Raw genomic sequence first — 6,000 nt, forward strand, 5'->3', positions numbered from 1 at the left:
AGTGGTGGCAGCATTTACTGCAGTAACTTTCAAAAAGGAACTGGATATATATTTGAATATGAAATATTATCAGGGCTCAGCGAGGAAATCATGAGGCCCCCCTATCAACGTTCCCGATTCCAGCAAAATCCTTCCTAATGGTTCCACAGCCAAGAATTCCGTTTCCATAGTTTCCCAGATCATGGCATCCCATCCATTTCCCCAGCATTTCTCTCCATTGCCCCCGTGCTTTCAGGTTGGACATCACTTTCCACTACCTTTATATTCTACACTTTCATTTTCAATAATTCCCTCTCCCACTGTTCTCAGGATCCAGTTTCCTGCCCATCTCTAGGACCCTATTTCGAGATGCCACAGTTCCATTCCTACATTGGCAGGCAATGGGACTAACTGTTGCTCCTGGAATATGGAACATCCTCACAGACACCAGGATTCTACCCACCATATCAGGGATCCTCCTTTACACAACTTTCTGATTTTGTGCTACCAGTCCCAGTGCTTCCAGACATCTGGCTCTCCGACCACAATTGCTATCCAATGATACAATACATTGGTATTAACCACAGATTTTAGCATTCGATGGTGTTGCAAATCCTGATACTCTGTTTAATGTTATCGCCACCTCACACTATCGTTTCTAGTGTTTAGATGAAAATGGGATGTTCCCCTCACTCACTGCTGCATATCTCTGGTAGTCTACACAGGAGCTACCTTCTAGAAATTATCTAATAAGCAGCACCAAAACTTTCATACACTAGTATTAGCAAATGCTGCGCTTCCTATCCAGAAAGGAGATTTACCAGGATGCTGCCTGGTTTGGAGGGTAGGTCTTATGAGGAAAGGTGGAGAGAGCTAGGGCTTTTCTCTTTAGAGCGGAGAAGGATGAGAGGCGACTTAATAGAGGTTTATAAGATGATGAGGGGGATAGATAGAGTGGACGTTCAGAGACTATTTCCTCGGGTGGATGTAGCTGTTACTAGGGGGCATAACTATAAGGTTCATGGAGGGAGATATAGGAGGGATGTCTGAGGTAGGTTCTTTTCTCAGAGAGTGGTTGGGGTGTGGAATGGACTGCCTGCTGTGATAGTGGAGTCGGACACTTTAGGAACTTTCAAGCATTTATTGGATAGGCACATGGAGCACACCAGAATGATAGGGAGTGGGATAGCTTGATCTTGGTTTCGGACAAAGCTCGGCACAACATCGAGGGCCGAAGGGTCTGTACTGTACTGTGCTGTACTGTTCTATGTTTCTATGTTTTATAAGAGTACCACCATAATGCCAGTCCTTTAGGTATCAAAGCTTACAATCCCACATAGAACTGCTGCTAAATCACAACACCAATTAACTACTTGTTTCCCCAAAGCCTTTCCAGCAACTACAAGACACAGGTCGGAGTATGATGGAATACTTCCTGAAATATTTGCCTGGAAGAGTCCAGTTCCTACAACAACTTAAACAATCAACCCCTTTACCATCAATGCATTAGGTTGCAGTGTGCCCCATCTACAAGATGACTGCAGTAATTCGTCAAGAACTTCTTCCAAAGCCATGACCTCTAATGCCTAGAAGAGCAAGATCAGTCAGCGCATGGGTTTTCTTTCTGACTTGGAAATTCATCGCCATTCCTTCATTGTTGTTTGTTCAAAATCTTTGAACTCCCTCCTTAACTACATTGTGGGAGTGCTTACACCACACAGACTGCAGTAATTGAAGGAGGTGGCTCACCACCACATTCTTTGGAACAATTAGGGATGGACTGGCATTGCCAGCAATGTCATATTCCGTGAATAAATAAATAATTTGGGAAATAATGACCACAGAATATTTGCATTCAAGGCAAGAAAAGACAAGAATAAACAGGTGACAAACATGGATAGAACGGCTCTACTAACTAGACAAAATGTTAATTAACAGATCAACAATCCAAAGTATATATAGTTCCATAGATAAATGGAGAATTAAAACTAAGCTGAAACTTAAAACAAAGGAATATGATAAAGTTGGAGCTAGAAATATAATCTTTCAAATTATTTGCATTTTCTCCATATTGCCCTTTTTAGCCTTTTAAATATCACTTTTCACATCTTTAAAGCACTTCTCTAAACATAAAAAATAAAGGAATTGTTAGTGAGTAGAAAGAAAATCAGGGCTAGGAAACGGAGTATAATTTCAGGGAATTAAGGTTTGATGGTGATTTTAATATTTAGCACTGGTAGTGAAAGTGAGAACGTACTGCTAGAAGGTAAGGAACAACTGTTGAGGTAAACTGGGATTTTGGTCTGGGAAAAAAAAAGTAGAATTCAAGAACCTAAGTCACTGGGTCATGATGGCATATACCCTAGATATTAGAGGGGAGATGATAAGAACCTGACCACAATGCTTTAGTACTCCTTGATTATACAAATTGCACCTTAATTCAAAGGTAATATCTTTGTTCATAAAAGGCGAGAAGGATAAACTATACACAAACAATACTATGTATAAATTTCAGTGCCCGTGCAATGCCTGATACTTCGGCTGACATTCTAACAATCCGCTAATTGAATCAAACAACATGTTCCTTTGGCTGTTCATAACAGGCAGAGTACAGATCTTACTCAACCAGCTCATGCTTGTAAAACATAAAACAAAATGTCTACTATTAGACATGACTCTGGGATTGGGCTACACTTGCTGAACAATCCTGAGTGTGCTAACAGCGACACTAACAACGAATTTAATGCTTGCTAAGGTGACATACATTCATTTGCAGGGATAATTTTCTACAAACAAAAGGAATATGTTTAAGCTTTGTGCCTGATCTGAATTACCCAGAAACATGGATGCCTATATTTCCTTACTACTTTTTCATGGCAATGTCTCAGCCAAACAGAGCTGACTCATCCTTTTTTTCCTGTATTATAAATTGTTGTGCTCGTTTGAAATTTAGCATTCTTGCATTTGTCCTGATGAATGCAAGACAAAACGCTTCGGCAACATGTCTCTCTTCTCAGCATTATAAGTTAATAGAACGCCAGTTATATGAAAACAATTAGAGTCCATAATTTAAAATAAAATCATTGGAAATACATGGGTTAATCATGTCAACAGTCAATCTATGTGAAAGACAAGTCATGTTTGACAAATTCAGTAGCATTTGAATGTTTGTTGTTCCTCAGTAAATTGAATTAAACACATTACTCAAATGTTGCTCAACTAAAATAATATAGTTTAGCCACAACGTCTCTCTCTTGTATTTTACTAGATCTTAATGTATTTGAAATTATTTGAGGAACTGCCATTTCCGTCCATGCAGTATTTCATATTTATGTGACTTTGCTTTTGGGCAGAAGAGTCTCCAGTAACCGTGACATGTAATTTGTGGTCAGCAGCGAAGCAACATTGATCTGATGATCTCTGTGAGGAGAACTTTATCTCTCTGAAAATGCAATTGATTGCAATATTGTTGAATGGTGATCCCCAGCATTGATCTGCAGTTATGCCATCAAGCTGTCTAAGCAGCTAATCAGATTAAAGATTTTTTTGCAGGCAGCAAAGCAGAAAAGCATAAGCATTCATAATCCACTTTTTAAAATTTTACACAGAATGAAACAAACATTTGGACATACACATAGGGTTAAGGTAGAAGCTGAAATATCATGAACAAACTCTTTAAAAAATGAGTTACTATTCATAATGGAGACATTTAGCAACATTCCACTATTTCTTCAGGGCCATATCAGTTGTTCAACTGTAGTTATTACTCAGACAGCCATTAAAAACCAAGTTACATCTCATTGTGCACAGCTGAACTTTTTATGGAGTTTCCAATAGCACTGTGAATGCAAACCAAAGAAGAACGTACAGGGTAAATGGTAGGACTCTGAAGAGTGCAGTTGAACAGAGGGATCTGGGAATACAGGTACAGAATTCCCTAAAAGTGACGTCACAGGTGGATAGGGTCGTAAAGAGTGCCTTTGGTACATTGGCCTTTATAAATCGGAGTATCGAGTATAAAAGTTGGAGTGTTATGGTAAGGTTATATAAGGCATTGGTGAGGCCGAATTTGGAGTATTGTGTACAGTTTTGGTCACCTAGTTACAGGAAGGATGTAAATAAGATTGAAAGAGTGCAGAGAAGGTTCACAAGGATGTTGCCGGGACTTGAGAAGCTGAGTTACAGAGAGAGATTGAATAGGTTGGGACTTTATTCCCTGGAGCGTAGAAGATTGAGGGGAGATTTGATAGAGGTGTATAAGATTTTGATGGGTATAGATAGAGTGAATGCAAGCAGGCTTTTTCTGCTGAGGCTAGGGGAGAAAAAAACCAGAGGGCATGGGTTAAGGGTGAAAGGAGAAAAGTTTAAAGGGAATATTAGGGGGGGCATCTTCACGCAGAGAGTGGTGGGAGTGTGGAATGAGCTGCCGGATAAAGTGGTAAATGCTTAACATTTAAGAAAAACTTGGACGGGTTCATGGATGAGAGGGGTGTGGAGGGATATGGTCCAAGTGCAGGTCAGTGGGACTAGGCATAAAATGGTTCGGCACAGACAAGAAGGGCCAAAAGGCCTGTTTCTGAGCTGTAATTTTCTATGGTTCTATGTGAAAGTGGAAAAGGGGGAGTTCTAGCCAAATCAAATGATTTCACCAATTGCAACTGTAAGAAGCAGGATGGGGAGGAGTCCATAGTGCAGCCTGTGGTGAAGCAGTAAATGACAGACTGCAGTGCGGTCCCATTCAGAAGATAATGAAAACACACTGCCAGTTTGCAGTCAAAATGCTCCAAATTTCAGATCTTTTTGTTTGTTTAACGCTAATTCTTTCTGTGTTCTTCAGCCTTTTGAATTTGCATTCTCCCTATGCCCAACCTTTTCTTGCTCCTTGTGCCTCTTATTATCTCTATCACGTATTTTATTTTTCTGTAAGCCCCTCTTTACTCTGTTTCCTCTCCTACATCTCTTTCTGGTGGCACAGTGGTTAGCACTGCTGCCTCACCCGGGACCCTGGTTCGATTCCCGGTTTGGGTCACTGTGTGGAGTTTTCACATTCTCCCCATGTTTGCATGGGTTTCCTCCGGGTGCTCCGATTTCCTCCCACATTCTGAAAGACGTGTTGGTTAGGTGAACTAACCTGAACAGGCGCGGAGTGTGGTGACTAGGAAAATTTCACAGTAACTTCATTGCAGTGTTAATGTAAGCCTTACTTGTGACTAATAAATAAACTTTAACTTTTAATTATATATGTTTCTAACACCATTTATCTATATTGTTTTTCTTTTTATCTTTGTCACTCATTTTCCTGTTATTTCACATTTAGAGCTTGAAATGAAATATTGACCCATTGATAGCAACAGAAATGGATAGAGAGCTCCTTCTGTCCTGCATTGAATGGCCTTTAATTTGCTTTTGTGCTGGATCTTTGGAGCTGTAACCTGTTTGCAAATGTATCTTGAAACTGGTTTCATGGGTTGAGAGTCTGCATCCTATATCTGGGGTTAGCGAGTGTGGGAAAAGTATAGCTGGGAGGGAGGAGTAAAGTCAAGGATTGGAGCTGGTACTGGCTAGGAATGGCTGGTCCTTGGAGGGAGTGTAGTTTGGGTTGCATCAGGAGTCTAGGTGAACTGTTGCTACCTCACAGTCAGCTAGGTATATGTACATGAGGCATTTGTTCCTCGTAACCACATGAGTGATTATCGTTTAAGTCACATGGCTGCCATGAAGAAAATTATATTGTGCCCTTTTGTCATTACAGCACACATCAATGCATTAATTATAATAATGCCATTGATCAGCTTTTTTTATATGACTGAAGACGTTTGGAAGATTTGTGGCCAAACAATCTTTGATCAGAATTTTGATTCCCAGTATAATTGCAGGCATGTAATCCTTTCAATAAAATGAAGCAGCATCATTACCGTGCCTAACTTATTATTATCTTTCCTTTTAATGATTTATATTTGTTCAATAGCGCTATTTATTCACAGTGGAAAAGTAAGACTCAACATTAATTTTAAAAAATTA

This window comes from Mustelus asterias, chromosome 1 (assembly GCF_964213995.1).
Source record: "Mustelus asterias chromosome 1, sMusAst1.hap1.1, whole genome shotgun sequence".
Taxonomy (NCBI): domain Eukaryota; kingdom Metazoa; phylum Chordata; class Chondrichthyes; order Carcharhiniformes; family Triakidae; genus Mustelus; species Mustelus asterias.